The sequence below is a fragment of the Phyllobates terribilis genome, unplaced genomic scaffold, assembly GCF_046119375.1.
Source record: "Phyllobates terribilis strain yellow unplaced genomic scaffold, ASM4611937v1 Scaffold_5__5_contigs__length_657084704, whole genome shotgun sequence".
NCBI lineage: Eukaryota > Metazoa > Chordata > Amphibia > Anura > Dendrobatidae > Phyllobates > Phyllobates terribilis.
Genome location: NW_027362765.1, coordinates 542,451,155 through 542,474,316, shown reverse-complemented (window position 1 = coordinate 542,474,316; position 23,162 = coordinate 542,451,155). Strand labels below are relative to the sequence as shown.

The 23,162-nt window shown below is 48.1% G+C and overlaps 1 protein-coding gene across 3 annotated transcripts in view; it reads left to right on the top strand.

Annotated features, from left to right (window-relative positions):
- LOC141273670 (cGMP-dependent protein kinase 2-like) overlaps positions 1–23,162 on the top strand; it is a 604,296-nt gene that overhangs the window by 504,168 nt on the left and 76,966 nt on the right. The gene's annotated exons all lie outside the window — the stretch shown is intronic.

Below are 23,162 nucleotides of genomic sequence, written 5' to 3'. Positions count from 1 at the left end.
GAAAACACCTTCAAAGGTGTCCAAAAGCTGACAAACTGCTCAGAAGACACAACTAACACATGGAAAAGTGACAAGTACATATAGTCATGCGAAAAGAAAAGAGGTGGAGGAGTAAAAGGAGGGGGAGACACAGATATAGGCATGTCATGCCCTTCTAAAATCCAAAAAGTGAGAAGCCGAGACGGCCAGTCCGCTCCTGCCCGTGCCACCTCCGTGTCGCCGGGTTTGTGCCAGAGCCGCGGTGAACCCTGACGGCCAGCTCCCCTCTCCCAATACTGGTGCCTGTCCGCTGGTGGGTCGAGAGAGCCCCCCTGTGGTGGAGGCAGCTCTAAGCTTTTTAATTTAAATTGTCCCTCTAATTTGAATGAATACACTTTAAATCCATTTACAAGGATCTATTGGAGGGCAAGTCTCATGCAAGCAGCCGCGTAATTCCAGCTCCAGTAGCGTCCACTAAAGCTGCTGCAGTTAAAAAGCTTTTATAAGGATCGAGCTCGGCTGTCCACCGCAAGGCATCCTAGTGCCAGTCCCAGCCCCTATGCCTTGGGGTGCCTCCTGATGCTCTTCACTGAGTATCCCGTGGTCCCGAAGCATTTCCTTTGAAAAAATTAAGTGTCCAAACTACAGGTGGTGTAGCTTGCTTAACAGCCGGGATAATCCGCTGACTAGCAGACACTGCTACTAGGCACAAAGTATTTCCTGGGCTAGATGCAGTTAAAAATTTGTAAGTAGATACTCTCGTTGGATGCTGAGAAAGCATTCCATAGAGTCTCCTGGCACGCCATATATGATTCTCTTAAAAAGCTTGGGGTAGGGGTCTAGGGGACCCTTTTATAGCCAAAATCACGGCCCTGTATCACAATACGTCACCTAGGCTGAAGATAAATGGAACTGTAGCACCGAGGGCTCGGTTGCTACAGACGTATTGCACCTCACCCAGAGGTGTGATATCTCACTCTCAGATAAGGATGGAGTGTGGATCAGGACCCGACACCTGCATGCATTACACCACATTGCCGTGGGGCAGGGCGACCAATATGCCCCTGAGATGGGCACGACAGTCCCTGTCCCTGGCTGGAGTGGGGGGAGGGAACACTGAGGAAGGGGAACCCTGCAGTGCAGGAGCAGGGAGGAAGCAGTTCCTGGGTGCATTGAGAAGGGAGTATAAAAGGTGGGCACCATCTTAGTTCAGTGCAGAGAAGTCTGAGCAGAAGTGGCAGGGAGCAGGGGCTCTGCATGAGCTCTGCTCCGGAGGCGGGCCTAGTAACAGAGGCCCAGGCCTGCAAGAGGGAGAAGGAAGGAAGAGGAGCGGAGAAGGCTCCAGGAACGAGGAATGAAGGGATCCCAGGGGTGCGGACGGGCGAGTCGCCACCGCACGCCCGAATCCACCTGCGTGGAGGGGTCAGGCCAAAGGGGGAGACCGGTCCCCGAACTAGTGGAGGCAGGAAACGACCCTCAGCTAGAAACCGGAGGCTCTGACATTTTATGTGGCGCAGCCCCTTGCTCCACCCGCTAGGAAGGCACCACATAGGGTCAGGGAAACTGGCGCCAAGTTTACCAAGAGGAGGCCCGAGGCAGCCGGACAGAAGTGTTGGTAAGAAAGGCCAGACAAAGGACACACAAAGGGGGTCCTGTGAAGCGCTCCAAAGTTATCTGGGAGTTGTCTGAGCCCCTCACCTGGTGAGCACAGTACGACGTGGGCAGCCGTTACCTGCAGACGTGGTCTGGATAATAAGAACTGTGAGTAAAGGCCCTGAACTGCATCACTGACTCCGTGTCGTTACTGCTGCTGCCCTGCACCATCACCCCCATCCTCCGCATACACTGCCCTGAGGCTATACTCCTCCCGTGGGGAGTTATGCTACGCTCTGCTGCACCCACAACACCAGCCTTAGCGGTCTGCCCTGTAGCGGCGGTTCACTCTGACCGCAATCCACGGGTGGCGTAGTCGGACATTTAAACATCAAAACCACATAAATAGTTCCGCCACTGGTTTGACCGCCCTGAGCCACGGAACCGGATCGCCGCCACGAAGACTACAACCACCAGCATCCACCAAAAAGGGTCCGGCTCCGGGTGTCCCAAGGCCCAGGGGGTGCGTCAGAACATTTTCATCACCTTTCACAATCACCAATGGGACAAGGCAGGGATGTCCTCTGTCCCCTCTCTTATACATCCTAGTGACGGAGCACCTGCTCTCATCAATTCGCCATAACCCCAATATTAGGTGGATTGAGGTGGGAGGCACCGAGTACAAGTGCTCTCTATTTGCTGATGATGTCCTAGTATATATCACTCAATCACATATATCCATCCCTGCTGTTATGGCTGAAATAGATCACTTTGTTACATGGTCAAATTTTAAAATCAATGCAGCGAAGTCTCTGAGGCCCTCGATGTCTCCCTCCCTAAATCCATATAGGATTCCATCCAGTCCAACTTTCCCTTTGCCTGGCCCTCACAGGGTATCAAATACTTAGGAATTCCTATTCATAGAGACCTCTCCCATCTATGTTATCTTAATTTTGGGCCCTTTATTGAACAATTCCATACAGACCACGGTTGGCAAGTTAGAACTGTAAGATTCACTACGTGAACCACTGGTGTTTTGTGGAAAAGCACATGTACACCGCGTTCCAAATTATTATGCAAAAAGTGTTTAGGAGTGATAAGGGAAGAATTTGTTTGTTTGTCAGTTAAACTCATTGATGGTGATGTGTGTCAGGGCTCTTTATATCACTGTAAGCAATTGCAGACACCTGTGCTAATTAGTTTGGCAGGTGTGTCCAATGAAAGGCAAGACTACTTAAGAAGGCTCTCTCACATTATTAAGCAGCCTACATTTTCTGCCAAAATGGGAAAGAAAAAGGATGTGTCGGCTGCTGAGAAGCAACAAATTGTGGAGTGTTTAGGTCAAGGCATGACTACAATCAACATTGTGCGATGATCAGGATGAAGTGTCTTGGCAATCAAGAAGTATGTAGCTGATTCACAGTACACACGTGTGCGTGCTGATAAGGGCAAATTGAGGACTCTTTCCTACAGGCAATTACGTCAGGTTGAAAGAGCAGCGGCAAAAAAGCCTTGTCATAGCAGCAGACAAGTTTTTGAAGCTGCTTGTGCCTCCAACGTCCCCCGAACAACAAGATGCAGGGTCCTTCAGAGGTTTGCAGCTGTGCATACGCCATCCTGTCGACCTCCTCTATCCACTTCACACAAGCAGAAACGGCTCCAGTGGGCCAAACATTACATGAAGACTGATTTCAAAACTGTTTTGTTCACGGATGAGTGCCGTGCAGCGCTCGAAGGTCCAGATGAATGGAGTGGAGGATGGCTGGTTGATGGACACCCCACGCAAACACGGCTACAGCGCCAACAAGGAGGAGGTGGAGTAATGTTTTGGGCTGGAATCATGGGGAGAGAGATTGTCGGCCCCTTTAGGATCCCTGAAGGCGCTAAAGATGAACTCCATAATGTATGTGGATTTTCTCAAACAGCACTTCCTGCCATGGTTCAAGAAGAAGAACCGTGTATTTCACAGCAAGATCATTTTTCTGCATGATAATTGTAACGGGTCCGGGAGGCGGACTGTAACGGGTCCGGGAGGCGGAACCTCTGAGCTACTATACAAGGGGGCGGCCCTTGTAAGGGAGCGGGTGGCAGTCTCTGGGTGAACGGACAGGGAGTTACGGCAAGTGATCAGGGCAGTCTCTGGGTAAGGGGTAGGTACGACCTGTGATGGCAGAGCCTCCGGGTAGGCTAGCAGGCAGATGGTAGATGTGTGCTCCCAGGTGAGCAAGCGAGAGTCTCTGGAATAGCAGGTGGTCACGGCACGTGACGGCGGAACCTCCGGGCTGGCAGGCAGGTAGGTAACGGAGAAGCGCTCCCAGGTGAGCGGGCAAGAGTCTCTGGAATAGCTGGTGGTCACCGCACGTGACAACGGGACCTCCGGGCTGGCAAGCAGGCAGGTAACGGAGATGCGCTCCCAGGTGAGCGGGCAAGAGTCTCTGAGATAGCTGGTGGTCACAGCACGTGACAACGGAGCCTCCGGGCTGGCAAGCAGGCAGATAACGGAGAAGCGCTCCCAGGTGAGCGGGCAAGCTGGTCCATAGACAGACTGACCGGAGTAGTAAGGCAGACCGTCGGACCTCAGGCAAGCAGGCAGGTAGCTGATATGCGCTCCCAGGTGAGCGGGCAAGCTGGTCCTTTAGACAGACTGACAGGAGTAGTAAGGCAGACCGTCGGACCTCAGACTGGCAGACAGGTAACAAGTATTCAGGCAGGAATCAGGCAGGTAACTGGCAGGTAACTAGCAGGAAACTGGCAGGTAACTGGCAACGGGACCTGAGGGCTGAAGCACAGGTGAGACACAGGTGCAAACAACATTGCTCGGGCACCTCCATTTTGGAGGAGGTGCCTTATATATGATGAAGTCCTCCGGCCATTGGCCGGGGACTCTTTAGGGCGGCGCGCGCGGCCCCTTTAAGAGGAGGGGAGCGCGCGCGCGCCCTAAGCACAGGGGCCGGGAAGGAGCGCGCGCTGAGAGCAGAGCAGGAGGAGGACGCCGGGACGGAGCGCGCGCTGACAGCAGAGCGGGGGGAAGATGCCGGGCACGGAGCAGAGCGGTGAGGGGAGCAGCGTCCCTGCCTAGCAGAGGGCAGGGACGCCGGCACTACAATAATGCACCATCTCATGCTGCACATAAAACATCTGCATCTCTGGCTGATATGGGCATAAAAGGGGACAAACTTATGGTGTGACCCCCATGCTCCCCTGACCTCTACCCCATTCAGAACCTTTGGAGCATCATTAAAAGGAGTGTCTATGATGGCGGGAGGCAGTTCACATCTAAGCAACAGCTCTGGGAGGGTATTCTGTCCTCATGCAAAACAATTGAAGCAGAAACCATCCAAAACCTGACAAATTCAATGGACGAGAGAGTTCAGAAGCTCCTTTCGAACAAGGGGTCCTATGTGAAAATGTAACATCACCTAGAATAAAGTTTTGAGTTGAAAACTGTTTGATTTCAGTTTCTAACAACCTGCTAATGCTTATAATTTCAAAAATGACCATTTTTTTGGTCTTTATTAAAATGAAAAGGTTGATCGAAAAGTTTGGGGGATCTAAGAGTGTGGCAACCCAGTAGTCATGATTACTTCGAATTCTGACAATATGAGGGTCATGCTGCAGGTAGTGCAGCAAGAAGGCACTTATGTGTCTTGCGCATCTCGGAGCCCCAAAATTATTTTCCGGGCTAGATGCAGCTAAAAATTATTTTTAATTTTAAATCTGGTGAAGCTTATTATAGATGGCCTAATAGGATCAGTGCTGCACACTGCTACAAAGCCCAAATTATTTTCCAGTCAAGATACAGATAAACATGATTAGTAATTTGAAAGCTTAAAACGGTTGGTAGGGTGATTTTAACCAATCATCAAGCTTTTACTCTCCCCAGGATGACACAGGGGTAGAAAAGTCATTTCGGATCCATGATTTGTTCATCTTTATGAACGTGAGTCTGTCTACATTATCAGTGGAGAGCCGCGTGCGCTTATCTGTCAGCACACCACCAGCAGCGCTGAACACACGTTCAGACAGAACGCTGGCTGCGGGGCATGACAAGATCTCCAAGGCGTAAGTGGCTAGCTCCGGCCATTTATCCAGATTGGAAGCCCAAAAAGAGCAAGGGTCCAGTGACACAGTCGTGGCTTCAATGTTTACTTGGAGATACTCCTGTACCATCGTCTCTAGGCGTTGACTATGTGTCAGACTTCTTGTCTCCTGTGGCCTTGCAAAGGATGGGCTAAAAAAGTGGTGAAATGATTCCGCAAAATTGATGTTACCAGCAGATACTGTGGTTCTGTTACGGTTTGAGTGCTGAACACTTGACGGTCCCACGGTTGGCAAGTTGGAACTGTGAGATTCACTACGTGCACCACTGGTATTTTGTGGAAAAGCACATGTAAGATTCTGCAACAGTCTCTGCTGATACTCCTGCATGCGTGCATCCCTTTCTATGGCAGGAATAATTTCTGCAAATTTACTTTTGTACCGGGGATCTAACAGTGTGGCAACCCAGTAGTCAGGATTATTTCTAATTCTCACAATTCGAGGGTCATGTTGCAGGTAGTGCAGCAAGAAGGCACTCATGTGTGTTGCGCATCCAGGAGCACCAAGTCCCTGTTGTGTTGGTGGCGAGGTAACAATCATGCTTCCTTCCTCTGTCCTCTCCCCCCAACCTCGCACAACAGAAATGTGATCAAGGTCTCCCTCATCTGATGAGTCTTCCATCAGTTCGTCCTCCACTTCTTCCTGGGCTCCTGCACCTTCCTCACTAGTTTGGCTGCTACCATGCGCCCTGGTAAAATCATCTCCCCCACCCTCACATGCCTGCCGCCTTGGTGCTGCCGACCGTCTGGACCTTGCAGATGTTAGCCCTTCCGCATACAACTCCTCCTCCTCTACTTCCTCCACCTCCTCTTGTGCCACCACCTGACTCCGAACTCTGTTTAACATGTGCTCCAGCATGGAAATCACCGGAATAGTCATGCTGATAATGGCATCGTCAGCACTAAACATCTTCGTCGCCATTTCAAAACTGTGCAGAAGGGTGCATAGGTCCCTGATCTGAGACCACTCCTCCAGCGTGATTTGCCCCACCTCTGAATCTCGTTGGCCCAGGCTATACGTCAGAACGTATTGCACCAGGGCTTGTCGGTGCTGCCACAGTCGCTGCAACATGTGCAGAGTTGAATTCCACCGGGTAGGCACATCGCATTTTAGCCGGTGAAGTGGCAGGCCCAACGACTTCTGTAGAGATGTAAGTCGCTGAGCTGCGGGATGCGAACGGCGGAAGTGAGCACACAGCGACCGTGCCCTCTGCAGAAGGCCATCTAGTCTGGGATAGTGGGCTAAAAATTGCTGGACAACCAGGTTCAACACGTGAGCCATACAAGGCACGTGTGTGACATTGCCCCGGCGAAGGGCCGCACCCAGGTTTGCAGCATTGTCGCACACAGCCTTCCCTGGTTTCAGGTCCAGTGGAGACAACCATTCATGAAATTGGTTCTCCAGAGCTGACCACAACTCCTCAGCTGTGTGACTCACATTTCCCAGACATTTCAATGTAAAAACCGCCTGATGACGTTGAGCCCTACTGCCAGCATAGTAAGGAGGTGTGCAGGATCCCTTCTGCGCAGTTAGAAAGCTTGTGGCATGACCAGACAGGCTTTGGGTGCAGGTGGAAGACCGAGAGGAGGTTGAGGAGGCAAAAGCAGTGGAGGAACTTTGACATAAAGAGGATTGACGCACAACTCGTGGGGACGGCAAGACTTGGACAGCAGCCCCTTGTCCTGCTGTCACCATAGTTACCCAGTACCCAGTCAGCGACATGTAACGCCCCTGTCCATGCCTACTCGTCCAAGTGTCTGTGGTGAAATGCACCCTGTCACACACAGAGTTTCTCAAAGAAGCGGTGATGTTGTGTGCGACATGCTGGTGGAGCGCAGGCACACCTTTCTTTGAGAAGTAGTGCCGACTGGGCATCTGGTACTGGGGCACTGCGACGGACATAAGGTCTCGAAAATCCTCTGTGTCCACCAGGCGGAAAGGCAGCATTTCTGTAGCCAAGAGCTTGCAGATGGTGAAATTCAACCTCTTAGCTTTCTCATGGCTAGGAGGAAATGGTCTTTTACTTGTCCACATCTGAGGGACCGAGGGCTGGCTATTGTGCTTAGACGGGGTTGATAAGGGTGTCCCCGGCAAACTGCCGGTCTGTGAGGAAGATGCAGGCGGACATGTTAGGTTGCCTTGATCCAAAGGTGGTGCTATCGATGTCGGACAGCGCTCAAGACCAGCTGGTGTTACCACCTCCAAAGAAAATGATGACCTGCCAATCACGCTGGCTGTTGCGGGTAAAGAGGTGGCAGGTCTGCGCCCCAAAACAGGTGTGACTGCTGTCCCCCCAGTCACAGAGGATGAAGAGGCCGCGGATGCACAAGATATGGCAGACGGTGGTTGGCCCGGCCGGCTAGGCCGCATTGTAGCACACTGAGCTTCCCACTGCAACTTATGCTTCATGTCCATGTGCCGGTTCATGCATGAAGTACTCAAACTATGTATTTTTTGGCCTCTACTTAGCTTTTGCTGACAAATGTTACAGATAACACGAGTTGGGTCATCTTTATCGATCTGAAAAAATGCCCAGGCTATGCAAGGCTTAGCACCCATGCGACCTGAAGAGCCACCACGACTTGTGGTGAGAGGCAGAGTTGTGTTTGAGGATGCAGTTGTTGACGTGCTTCCAGTACTACGTCTCTGTCCAGGAAGGCGCAACCTGACCTCGTCGTCACTAGCATCTTCCTCCACCTCCTCTGCTGACCTCATCTCTTGGCTGACTGTGGGTTGACAGTAAGTGGGATCTCCGACCTCATCATCATCACCCTGTGCGTTATCACACCCGTCGTCCTCAGAGCCAACCTGTTCCTGCCCTGACAAAAAACTAAAGTTGTCGCTCATATCAGGTATTTGAGTCTTATCATCGTCTTCCTCATTGTCTCCACCAACAGGAGTTACAGTTTGGGAATGAGGGTCTACATTATGGTCAGAACCTTCTGCGTCTGGTCCTGGATCCGACTCATAAAGATTCTGGGCATCAGTGCAGATCATTTCCTCGTCTGGATTCACAGAAGCGCTGGAGTCGACCTCTGATTCCCAGGCTATAGTATGAGTAAACAGCTCTGCAGACTCAACCATCTGTTCTACCTCATACTCAGACGGGCAGCTGGAGATTTGGGAGCTGTGAGGAAGCAAGTGCGATTTGGGTGACACCTTTGAGGACTGGAGTATTTGTGATGTTGAAGTTGATGTGGAGGAGAGCCCACTTAAAGGAGCACTTGATATCCGTTGAAGCACCTGCTGTTTTTGTGCCTCATCTGGAATTTGTAGCGATTGGCGTGGCCGTAAGAAAGGGATCTTATCACATTGTCCGCTAAAAGAAGTAGACATTTTAGTTTGGCTGGAAGATGGTCTTTCTTCTGCACCTACCCCACGGACACAACCTTTTTTCCCCTTCCCAACACGCCTATTCCCCTTTCCACCAGCAGCAGGCCTTTTTCCACTGATTTTGGTGGTTAACTAATTCACAACTCTGGAGTTGTTTGCACAAAAAAACAATGGATGGTAACCGAGCAGAGCTGAGTGGCCAAACTGTGGTATTAGGCCAAAACTATTGGCTGGGTTAGATGCAGAAAAAAATTATTTTTAATTTGCAACCTGATGGAGGTCAGTATAGATGGACTAATAGACCAAGTCCCACACACCGCTAGAAGCCCAAATATTTTTTCAGAGCTAGATGCAGAAAAAAATTATATTCAATTTGCAACCTGCTGGAGGTCAGTATAGAAGGACTAATAGAACAAGTCCCACACACTGCTAGAAGCCCAAATATTTTTTCAGAGCTAAATGAAGAAAAAAATTATTTTTAATTTGCAACCTGATGGAGGTCAGTATAGATGGACTAATAGACCAAGTCCCACACACTGCTAGAAGCCCAAATATTTTTTCAGAGCTAGATGCAGAAAAAAATTATTTTTAATTTGCAACCTGATGGAGGTCAGTATAGATGGACTAATAGACCAAGTCCCACACACCGCTAGAAGCCCAAATATTTTTTCAGAGCTAGATGCAGAAAATTTTTTTATTCAATTTGCAACCTGATGGAGGTCAGTATAGATGGACTAATAGACCAAGTCCCACACACTGCTAGAAGCCCAAATATTTTTTCAGAGCTAGATGCAGAAAAAAATTATTTTTAATTTGCAACCTGATGGAGGTCAGTATAGATGGACTAATAGACCAAGTCCCACACACTGCTAGAAGCCCAAATATTTTTTCAGAGCTAGATGCAGAAAAAAATTATTTTTAATTTGCAACCTGATGGAGGTCAGTATAGATGGACTAATAGACCAAGTCCCACACACCGCTAGAAGCCCTAATATTTTTTCAGAGCTAGATGCAGAAAAAAATTATATTCAATTTGCAACCTGCTGGAGGTCAGTATAGAAGGACTAATAGAACAAGTCCCACACACTGCTAGAAGCCCAAATATTTTTTCAGAGCTAGATGCAGAAAATTTTTTTATTCAATTTGCAACCTGATGGAGGTCAGTATAGATGGACTAATAGACCAAGTCCCACACACTGCTAGAAGCCCAAATTTTTTTTCAGAGCTAGATGCAGAAAAAAATTATTTTTAATTTGCAACCTGATGGAGGTCAGTATAGATGGACTAATAGACCAAGTCCCACACACTGCTAGAAGCCCAAATATTTTTTCAGAGCTAGATGCAGAAAAAAATTATTTTTAATTTGCAACCTGATGGAGGTCAGTATAGATGGACTAATAGACCAAGTCCCACACACCGCTAGAAGCCCAAATATTTTTTCAGAGCTAGATGCAGAAAAAAATTATATTCAATTTGCAACCTGCTGGAGGTCAGTATAGAAGGACTAATAGAACAAGTCTCACACACTGCTAGAAGCCCAAATATTTTTTCAGAGCTAAATGAAGAAAAAAATTATTTTTAATTTGCAACCTGATGGAGGTCAGTATAGATGGACTAATAGACCAAGTCCCACACACTGCTAGAAGCCCAAATATTTTTTCAGAGCTAGATGCAGAAAAAAATTATTTTTAATTTGCAACCTGATGGAGGTCAGTATAGATGGACTAATAGACCAAGTCCCACACACCGCTAGAAGCCCAAATATTTTTTCAGAGCTAGATGCAGAAAATTTTTTTATTCAATTTGCAACCTGATGGAGGTCAGTATAGATGGACTAATAGACCAAGTCCCACACACTGCTAGAAGCCCAAATATTTTTTCAGAGCTAGATGCAGAAAAAAATTATTTTTAATTTGCAACCTGATGGAGGTCAGTATAGATGGACTAATAGACCAAGTCCCACACACTGCTAGAAGCCCAAATATTTTTTCAGAGCTAGATGCAGAAAAAAATTATTTTTAATTTGCAACCTGATGGAGGTCAGTATAGATGGACTAATAGACCAAGTCCCACACACCGCTAGAAGCCCAAATATTTTTTCAGAGCTAGATGCAGAAAAAAATTATATTCAATTTGCAACCTGCTGGAGGTCAGTATAGAAGGACTAATAGAACAAGTCCCACACACTGCTAGAAGCCCAAATATTTTTTCAGAGCTAGATGCAGAAAATTTTTTTATTCAATTTGCAACCTGATGGAGGTCAGTATAGATGGACTAATAGACCAAGTCCCACACACTGCTAGAAGCCCAAATATTTTTTCAGAGCTAGATGCAGAAAAAAATTATTTTTAATTTGCAACCTGATGGAGGTCAGTATAGATGGACTAATAGACCAAGTCCCACACACTGCTAGAAGCCCAAATATTTTTTCAGAGCTAGATGCAGAAAAAAATTATTTTTAATTTGCAACCTGATGGAGGTCAGTATAGATGGACTAATAGAACAAGTCCCACACGCTGCTAGAAGCCCAAATATTTTTTCAGAGATAAATGAAGAAAAAAATTATTTTTAATTTGCAACCTGATGGAGGTCAGTATAGATGGACTAATAGACCAAGTCCCACACACTGCTAGAAGCCCAAATATTTTTTCAGAGCTAGATGCAGAAAAAAATTATTTTTAATTTGCAACCTGATGGAGGTCAGTATAGATGGACTAATAGACCAAGTCCCACACACCGCTAGAAGCCCAAATATTTTTTCAGAGCTAGATGCAGAAAAAAATTATATTCAATTTGCAACCTGCTGGAGGTCAGTATAGAAGGACTAATAGAACAAGTCCCACACACTGCTAGAAGCCCAAATATTTTTTCAGAGCTAAATGAAGAAAAAAATTATTTTTAATTTGCAACCTGATGGAGGTCAGTATAGATGGACTAATAGACCAAGTCCCACACACTGCTAGAAGCCCAAATATTTTTTCAGAGCTAGATGCAGAAAAAAATTATATTCAGTTTGCAACCTGATGGAGGTCAGTATAGATGGACTAATAGAATGATGCTATGCCCAAAAGATTTTACTTCACTAGGTGCAGTAAAAAAATTGGTATTCTATACACAGGTGGTATATCTTGCAACACAGATAGGCTACTCCACTGACTAACACACTCTGCAATAGGCCAAAAAGGATTAGCTTTGCTAGATTCAGCCAAATGCTGTGAAAAAAACTTGCACAGCACTGGCACAGACCTGCCTGGCAAAAACTGATAGGAACTGATGTAACCTAGTCCTGAAAAGGACTCCAATTACAATTAGTCTTTACTCCCACAATCTATCTATTTAAGAGCACAGACCTGCTTGATAAAAGTCGTAGGAAATGCTGTAACCTAGTCCTTAAAAGGACTGCAATCACAACTATTCCCTACTCCCAAGCTATCTGTATATTTGTGCGAAAATTGGCTTGAAATTAACAAGGTATAGCGCACACAGCAACAGCGGTGCCGTCTAACATGCAGCTGCAGCAGTGAGAAAATGGTGGCGACGGGGAAAATGGCTTGGTCTTATAGGGCAAGGACATGTGACATACACTGCCAATCACACATGCCCTTGCTTGTGTGAAAAAAAGCACTTCGCTCCGTGTGTGCGCTGCTGATAGGCTGACAGATTGCACCTCCCCACTGCAAATGCGGGAAAGAGAAAAAAAAATGGAGATCTTCATTGTTCCTGCAGAGATCCATCCCCTGCCCCTCCCCCCGCCCCGCTGTACACTCAAACTGCGTATTAACATTAATTTTCATCATTACTGAGAAAAAATCAAGTTATGATTTTGGTGCACGAACAGTTATCGAACATAACCTCGAACAGCCGAATTTTTCTCAAATTGTTCGTGTTCGCCGACCGGCTCGAACACCGCCCAAAACAGCTCGAATTTGAGATTGGCGAACAGTTCGAGTAGAACAACGCTCATCTCTAGTGTTAAAGCAACAGTAACATTTGCAGAAGAAAGACCATCTTCCAGCCAAACTAAAATGTCTACTTCTTTTAGCGGACAATGTGATAAGATCCCTTTCTTACGGCCACACCAATCGCTACAAATTCCAGATGAGGCACAAAAACAGCAGGTGCTTCAACGGATATTAAGTGCTCCTTTAAGTTGGCTCTCCTCCACATCAACTTCAACATCACAAATACTCCAGTCCTCAAAGGTGTCACCCCAATCGCACTTGCTTCCTCACAGCTCCCAAATCTCCAGCTGCCCGTCTGAGTATGAGGTAGAACAGATGGTTGAGTCTGCAGAGCTGTTTACTCATACTATAGCCTGGAAATCAGAGGTCGACTCCAGCGCTTCTGTGAATCCAGACGAGGAAATGATCTGCACTGATGCCCAGAATCTTTATGAGTCGGATCCAGGACCAGACGCAGAAGGTTCTGACCATAATGTAGACCCTCATTCCCAAACTGTAACTCCTGTTGGTGGAGACAATGAGGAAGACGATGATGAGACTCAAATACCTGATTGGAGCGACAACTTTAGTTCTTTGTCAGGGCAGGAACAGGTTGGCTCTGAGGACGACGGGTGTGATAACGCACAGGGTGATGATGATGAGGTTGGAGATCCCACTTACTGTCAACCCACAGTCAGCCAAGAGATGAGGTCAGCAGAGGAGGTGGAGGAAGATGCTAGTGACGACGAGGTCAGGTTGCGCCTTCCTGGACAGAGACGTAGTACTGGAAGCACATCAACAACTGCATCCTCAAACACAACTCTGCCTCTCACCACAAGTCGTGGTGGCTCTTCAGGTCGCATGGGTGCTAAGCCTTGCATAGCCTGGGCATTTTTTCAGATCGATAAAGATGACCCAACTCGTGTTATCTGTAACATTTGTCAGCAAAAGCTAAGTAGAGGCCAAAAAATACATAGTTTGAGTTCTTCATGCATGAACCTGCACATGGACATGAAGCATAAGTTGCAGTGGGAAGCTCAGTGTGCTACAATGCGGCCTAGCCGGCCGGGCCAACCACCGTCTGCCATATCTTGTGCATCCGCGGCCTCTTCATCCTCTGTGACTGGGGGGACAGCAGTCACACCTGTTTTGGGGCGCAGACCTGCCACCTCTTTACCCGCAACAGCCAGCGTGATTGGCAGGTCATCATTTTCTTTGGAGGTGGTAACACCAGCTGGTGTTGAGCGCTGTCCGACATCGATAGCACCACCTTTGGATCAAGGCAACCTAACATGTCCGCCTGCATCTTCCTCACAGACCGGCAGTTTGCCGGGGACACCCTTATCAACCCCGTCTAAGCACAATAGCCAGCCCTCGGTCCCTCAGATGTGGACAAGTAAAAGACCATTTCCTCCTAGCCATGAGAAAGCTAAGAGGTTGAATTTCACCATCTGCAAGCTCTTGGCTACAGAAATGCTGCCTTTCCGCCTGGTGGACACAGAGGATTTTCGAGACCTTATGTCCGTCGCAGTGCCCCAGTACCAGATGCCCAGTCGGCACTACTTCTCAAAGAAAGGTGTGCCTGCGCTCCACCAGCATGTCGCACACAACATCACCGCTTCTTTGAGAAACTCTGTGTGTGACAGGGTGCATTTCACCACAGACACTTGGACGAGTAGGCATGGACAGGGGCGTTACATGTCGCTGACTGGGCACTGGGTAACTATGGTGACAGCAGGACAAGGGGCTGCTGTCCAAGTCTTGCCGTCCCCACGAGTTGTGCGTCAATCCTCTTTATGTCAAAGTTCCTCCACTGCTTCTGCCTCCTCAACCTCCTCTCGGTCTTCCACCTGCACCCAAAGCCTGTCTGGTCATGCCACAAGCTTTCTAACTGCGCAGAAGGGATCCTGCACACCTCCTTACTATGCTGGCAGTAGGGCTCAACGTCATCAGGCGGTTTTTACATTGAAATGTCTGGGAAATGTGAGTCACACAGCTGAGGAGTTGTGGTCAGCTCTGGAGAACCAATTTCATGAATGGTTGTCTCCACTGGACCTGAAACCAGGGAAGGCCGTGTGCGACAATGCTGCAAACCTGGGTGCGGCCCTTCGCCGGGGCAATGTCACACACGTGCCTTGTATGGCTCACGTGTTGAACCTGGTTGTCCAGCAATTTTTAGCCCACTATCCCAGACTAGATGGCCTTCTGCAGAGGGCACGGTCGCTGTGTGCTCACTTCCGCCGTTCGCATCCCGCAGCTCAGTGACTTACATCTCTACAGAAGTCGTTGGGCCTGCCACTTCACCGGCTAAAATGCGATGTGCCTACCCGGTGGAATTCAGCTCTGCACATGTTGCAGCGACTGTGGCAGCACCGACAAGCCCTGGTGCAATACGTTCTGACGTATAGCCTGGGCCAACGAGATCCAGAGGTGGGGCAAATCACGCTGGAGGAGTGGTCTCAGATCAGGGACCTATGCACCCTTCTGCACAGTTTTGAAATGGCGACGAAGATGTTTAGTGCTGACGATGCCATTATCAGCATGACTATTCCGGTGATTTACATGCTGGAGCACATGTTAAACAGAATTCGGAGTCAGGTGGTGGCACAAGAGGAGGTGGAGGAAGTAGAGGAGGAGGAGTTGTATGCGGAAGGGCTAACATCTGCAAGGTCCAGACGGTCGGCAGCACCAGGGCGGCAGGCATGTGAGGGTGGGGGAGATGGTTTTACCAGGGCGCATGGTAGCAGCCAAACTAGTGAGGAAGGTGCAGGAGCCCAGGAAGAAGTGGAGGACGAACTGATGGAAGACTCATCAGATGAGGGAGACCTTGATCACATTTCTGTTGTGCGAGGTTGGGGGGAGAGGACAGAGGAAGGAAGCATGATTGTTACCTCGCCACCAACACAACAGGGACTTGGTGCTCCTGGATGCGCAACACACAAGAGTGCCTTCTTGCTGCACTACCTGCAACATGACCCTCGAATTGTGAGAATTAGAAATAATCCTGACTACTGGGTTGCCACACTGTTAGATCCCCGGTACAAAAGTAAATTTGCCGAAATTATTCCTGCCATAGAAAGGGATGCACGCATGCAGGAGTATCAGCAGAGACTGTTGCAGAATCTTACATGTGCTTTTCCACAAAACACCAGTGGTGCACGTAGTGAATCTCACAGTTCCAACTTGCCAACCGTGGGACCGTCAAGTGTTCAGCACTCAAACCGTAACAGAACCACAGTATCTGCTGGTAACATCAATTTTACGGAATCGTTTCACCACTTTTTTAGCCCATCCTTTGCAAGGCCACAGGAGACAAGAAGTCTGACACATAGTCAACGCCTAGAGACAATGGTACAGGAGTATTTCCAAGTAAACATTGAAGCCATGACTGTGTCACTGGACCCTTGCTCTTTTTGGGCTTCCAATCTGGATAAATGGCCGGAGCTAGCCACTTACGCCTTGGAGATCTTGTCATGCCCCGCAGCCAGCGTTCTGTCTGAACGTGTGTTCAGCGCTGCTGGTGGTGTGCTGACAGATAAGCGCACGCGGCTCTCCACTGATAATGTAGACAGACTCACGTTCATAAAGATGAACAAATCATGGATCCGAAACGACTTTTCTACCCCTGTGTCATCCTGGGGAGAGTAAAAGCTTGATGATTGGTTAAAATCACCCTACCAACCGTTTTAAGCTTTCAAATTACTAATCATATTTATCTGTATCTTGGCTGGAAAATAATTTGGGCTTTGTAGCAGTGTGCAGCACTGATTCTATTAGGCGATCTATAATAAGCTCCACCAGATTTAAAATTACTAATCATGTTTATCTGTATCTTGGCTGGAAAATAATTTGGGCTTTGTAGCAGTGTGCAGCACTGATCCTATTAGGCCATCTATACTAAGCTCCACCAGATTTAAAATTAATAATAATTTTTAGCTGCATCTAGCCCGGAAAATAATTTTGGGGCTCCGAGATGCGCAAGACACATAAGTGCCTTCTTGCTGCACTACCTGCAACATGACCCTCATATTGTCAGAATTCGAAATAATCATGACTACTGGGTTGCCCCACTCTTAGATCCCCCAAACTTTTCGATCAACCTTTTCATTTTAATAAAGACCAAAAAATGGTCATTTTTGAAATTATAAGCATTAGCAGGTTATTAGAAACTGAAATCAAACAGTTTTCAACTCAAAACTTTATTCTAGGTGATGTTACATTTTCACATAGGACCCCTTGTTCGAAAGGAGCTTCTGAACTCTCTCGTCCATTGAATTTGTCAGGTTTTGGATGGTTTCTGCTTCAATTGTTTTGCATGAGGACAGAATACCCTCCCAGGGGTGTTGCTTAGATGTGAACTGCCTCCCGCCATCATAGACACTCCTTTTGATGATGCTCCAGAGGTTCTGAATGGGGTAGAGGTCAGGGGAGCATGGGGGTCACACCATAAGTTTGTCCCCTTTTAAGCCCATATCAGCCAGAGATGCAGATGTTTTATGTGCAGCATGAGATGGTGCATTATCATGCAGAAAAATGATCTTGCTGTGAAATACACGGTTCTTCTTCTTGAACCATGGCAGGAAGTGCTGTTTGAGAAAATCCACATACATTATGAAGTTCATCTTTAGCGCCTTCAGGGATCCTAAAGGGGCCGACAATCTCTCTCCCCATGATTCCAGCCCAAAACATTACTCCACCTCCTCCTTGTTGGCGCTGTAGCCGTGTTTGCGTGGGGTGTCCATCAACCAGCCATCCTCCACTCCATCCATCTGGACCATCGAGCGCTGCACGGCACTCATGCGTGAACAAAACAGTTTTGAAATCAGTCTTCATGTAATGTTTAGCCCACTGGAGCCGTTTCTGCTTGTGTGAAGTGGATAGAGGAGGTCGACAGGATGGCGTATGCACAGCTGCAAACCACTGAAGGACCCTGCATCTTGTTGTTCGGGGGACGTTGGAGGCACCAGCAGCTTCAAAAACTTGTCTGCTGCTATGACAAGGCTTTTTTGCCGCTGCTCTTTTAACCTGACGCAATTGCCTGTAGGAAAGAGTCCTCAATTTGCCCTTATCAGCACGCACACGTGTGTACTGTGAATCAGCTACATACTTCTTGATTGCCAAGACACTTCATCCTGATCATCGCACAATGTTGATTGTAGTCATGCCTTGACCTAAACACTCCACAATTTGTTGCTTCTCAGCAGCCGACACATCCTTTTTCTTTCCCATTTTGGCAGAAAATGTAGGCTGCTTAATAATGTGAGACAGCCTTCTTAAGTAGTCTTGCCTTTCATTGGACACACCTGCCAAACTAATTAGCACAGGTGTCTGCAATTGCTTACAGTGATATAAAGAGCCCTGACACACATCACCATCAATGAGTTTAACTGACAAACAAACAAATTCTTCCCTTATCACTCCTAAACACTTTTTGCATAATAATTTGGAACACAGTGTACATGTGCTTTTCCACAAAACACCAGTGGTTCACGTAGTGAATCTTACAGTTCTAACTTACCAACCGTGGTCTGTATGGAGTTGTTCAATAAAGGGCCCAAAATTAAGATAACATAGATGGGAGAGGTCTCTATGAATAGGAATTCCTAAGTATTTGATACCCTGTGAGGGCCAGGCAAAGGGAAAGTTGGACTGGATGGAATCCTATATGGATTTGGGGAGGGAGACATCGAGGGCCTCAGACTTCGCTGCATTGATTTTAAAATTTGACCATGTAACAAAGTGATCTATTTCAGCCATAACAGCATGGATGGATATATGTGATTGAGTGATATATATTAGGACATCATTAGCAAATAGAGAGCACTTGTACTCGGTGCCTCCCACCTCAATCCACCTAATATTGGGGTTATGGCGAATTGATGAAAGCAGGTGCTCCGTCACTAGGATGTATAAGAGAGGGGACAGAGGACATCCCTGCCTTGTCCCATTGGTGATTGTGAAAGGTGATGAAAATGTTCTGATGCACCCCCTGGGCCTTGGGACACCCGGAGCCGGACCCTTTTTGGTGGATGCTGGTGGTTGTAGTCTTCGTGGCGGCGACCCGGTTCCGTGGCTCAGGGTGGTCAAACCAGTGGCGGAACTATTTATGTGGTTTTGATGTTTAAATGTCCGACTACGCCACTCGTGGATTGCGGTCAGAGTGAACCGCCGCTGCAGGGCAGACCGCTGAGGCTGGTGTTGTGGGTGCAGCAGAGCGTAGCATAACTCCCCACGGGAGGAGTATAGCCTCAGGGCAGTGTATGCGGAGGATGGGGGTGATGGTGCAGGGCAGCAGCAGTAACGACACGGAGTCAGTGATGCAGTCCAGGGCCTTTACTCACAGTTCTTATTATCCAGACCACGTCTGCAGGTAACGGCTGCCCACGTCGTACTGTGCTCACCAGGTGAGGGGCTCAGACAACTCCCAGATAACTTTGGAGCGATTCACAGGACCCCCTTTGTGTGTCCTTTGTCTGGCCTTTCTTACCAACCCTTCTGTCCGGCTGCCTCGGGCCTCCTCTTGGTAAACTTGGCGCCAGTTTCCCTGACCCTATGTGGTGCCTTCCTAGCGGGTGTAGCGAGGGGCTGCGCCACATAAAATGTCACAGCCTCCGGTTTCTAGCTGAGGGTCGTTTCCTGCCTCCACTTGTTTCGGGGACCGGTCTCCCCCTTTGGCCTGACCCCTCCACGCAGGTGGATTCGGGCGTGCGGTGGTGACTCGCCCGTCCGCACCCCTGGGATCCCTTCATTCCTCGTTCCTGGAGCCTTCTCCGCTCCTCTTCCTTCCTTCTCCCTCTTCCAGGCCTGGGCCTCTGTTACTAGGCCCGCCTCCGGAGCAGAGCTCATGCAGAGCCCCTGCTCCCTGCCACTTCTGCTCAGACTTCTCTGCACTGAACTAAGATGGTGCCCACCTTTTATACTCCCTTCTCAATGCACCCAGGAACTGCTTCCTCCCTGCTCCTGCACTACAGGGTTCCCCTTCCTCAGTGTTCCCTCCCCCCACTCCAGCCAGGGACAGGGACTGTCGTACCCATCTCAGAGGCATATTGGTCGCCCTGCCCCACGGCAATGTGGTGTAATGCATGCAGGTGTCGGGTCCTGATCCACACTCCATCCTTACCTGAGAGTGAGATATCACACCTCTGGGTGAGGTGCAATACCTCTGTAGCAACCGAGCCCTCAGGGTGCTACAGTTCCATTTATCTTCAGCCTAGGAGACGTATTGTGATACAGGGCCGTGATTTTGGCTATAAAAGGATCCCCTGGACCCCTACCCCAAGCTTTTTAAGAGAATCATATATGGCGTGCCAGGAGACTCTATGGAATGCTTTCTCAGCATCCAACGAGAGTATCTAATTACAAATTTTTAACTGCATCTAGCCCAGGAATAACTTTGTGCCTAGTAGCAGTGTCTGCTAGTCAGCGGATTATCCCGGCTGTTAAGCAAGCTACACCACCTGTAGTTTGGACACTTAATTTTTTCAAAGGAAATGCTACGGGACCACGGGATACTCAGTGAAGAGCATCAGGAGGCACCCCAAGGCATAGGGGCTGGGACTGGCAGTAGGATGCCTTGCGGTGGACAGCCGAGCTCGATCCTTATAAAAGCTTTTTAACTGCAGCAGCTTTAGTGGACGCTACTGGAGCTGGAATTACGCGGCTGCTGGCATGAGACTTGCCCTCCAATAGATCCTTGTAAATGGATTTAAAGTGTATTCATTCAAATTAGATGGACAATTTAAATTAAAAAGCTTAGAGCTGCCTCCACCACAGGGGGGCTCGCTCGACCCACCAGCGGACAGGCACCAGTATTGGGAGAGGGGGGCTGGCCGTCAGGGTTCACCGCGGCTCTGGCACAAACCCGGTGACACGGAGGTGGCACGGGCAGGAGCGGACTGAACGTGTCGGCTTCTCACTTTTTGGATTTTAGAAGGGCATGACATGCCTATATTTGTGTCTCCCCCTCCTTTTACTCCTCCACCTCTTTTCTTTTCGCATGACTATATGTACTTGTCACTTTTCCATGTGTTAGTTGTGTCTTCTGAGCAGTTTGTCAGCTTTTGGACACCTTTGAATGTGTTTTCTATGTGTTTCTATGTGTTTTTGTTTGCTTGCCATTGGTTTTAACGGTGCTCGAAGGTGTTCGACGAACAGTTCGACGAACAGTTCAGCGAACACACGGGTGTTCGACGAACCGAACCGAACTCGAACACTACGGTGGTGGCTCAACACTACTAAGGGAGGGGTTCAGCAAACCCTCAGGTAATTCAAGAGCACCTACTCAGGGAGGGGTTCAGCAAACCCTCAGGTAATTCAAGAGCAATTAGCGGGACCCCGTTCTGTGTGCCTTTTCTGGTCGACTTCCTGCGCTGGCTCTCACCCTCCTGCCCTGCGCTTCTCACCCAGTGTCCCAAGCCAGTGACCGCAGACATTGTCGGGCGATGTCTTCTCTGTCCCCTGGGTCCTCTATGGCCTCCTTTTTGGTGATTTAGATGTGGCTGCTGACTGCAGCACCTGAAATGCTGCATCCTCCGGTTATCTAGCTGAGACTGGAAGAACTCTGCTAGTTTAGGGACCGATCCCCTCTCTGCAGCCTGATCCTTCCACTCCTGGTAGATTCGGGCCCACGGGTGGCATCCGCACTGCCCATGCCCCTGGGATCCTTTCTGTTCTGGAGCCTTCCTTCCTGCTCCTCTCCTCTCTTCAGTCTGTCCTGGGCCTCTCTCACTGGGCCCACTTCCCTGAGCAGAGCTCCTGTAGAGCTCCTGCTCCTTTCACTCTCCTCCTCTGACTGAACTGCACTGAACTCCCAAGATGGCTTCTCCTTTTTATATCCTCCTTCTCAAGTGCTCCCCTGAGCTGCTTCCTCCACCCACACCCACTACATGGTTCGCCCTCTCTGGGTTCCCCCCACTCCAGCCAGGGACAGGGCTCAGCAGCGCAGCAGTGCATCTTGCTCCTCCTGCTGGTCTGGAGTAGTGTAGTGTTGTATGCAGGTGTTTGGGTCCCGGGCAGTAGTCCATCCTTACCTGAGAGTGGGATACCACTGGGTGAGATGCAGTACCTCTGTGGCCACTGAACCCGCAGGGGCGCCACACCCACACCTTTAAAATGAAATAGGCCCAGCATGGTTCACATATGAAAATAATCAGTACTTACCCACTGGTTTCCTTCCATTCTCTTCTCTTCCGGCAAGGACAGCATGTAAACTCTGGTCATCAATTCACCACCATTCTGGCCACTAGTTGCCTGTAGTAGTCATTCCCGCCGGAAGAGTAAGCATAGAGATTATCGGAAGATATGGACAGTAAGACGGAGAAGTTGTACAGTAGATTGGTATATATACTGTATATTGATTATTTTTTATTTTTATAGCATGCTGAGCCCACTTAAAAAAAGAAGAGGGAAGAGAACCCCCTTTAAAGTGATATTTTGTCTTTAAACAATATTTGAAAATACCCAAGCTCAAACCTTCATCAATTCATAGAACAAAGAGGCTATAAATTGTTTGCTGAGCATTCATCTGCCTGTCATGATATTGCTTCATTCTTCATTGTCCACCATATGCAGAGGCAAAGACAATAAAAGATACCAAGTTGCAAAGTTACTATTTTTCGTTGGATAACAGCTGACATTCATGTATTGTTACAAGCTGGAAATATTTTTAAATATTTTTTTAATTAGCCACCCCCTTTCTGGCAGCATCACTAGATAATACTTATGTTAAAGCAAATCTGTCAGCAGGTTTTTGCTATGTAATCTGAGAGCAGCATGGCGTATGGGCAGAAACTGATTCCACTGATGTGTCACTTACTGGGTGGCTTGCTGCAGTATAAATAAAATCAATCAGTATTTTATGAGCAGGAGATTATCACTAGAGGACTAGTTGTCTTGTACCATGTACAGTGCCTACAAGTAGTATTCAACCCCCTGCAGATTTAGCTGGTTTGATAAGATGCAAATAAGTTAGAGCCTTCAAACTGCAAACGAGAGTAGGTTTTATGAACAGAAGCATCAATCTTACAAACCAAAAAGTTATGTTGCTCAGTTGAATTTTATCAAATTTTAAACATAAAAGTGTGGGTCAATTATTATACAACCCCTATGTTTAATATTTTGTGGAATAACCCTTGTTTGCAATTACAGCTAATAATCGTCTTTTATAAGACCTGATCAGGCCGGCACAGGTCTGTGGAGTTATCTTGGCTCACTCCTCCA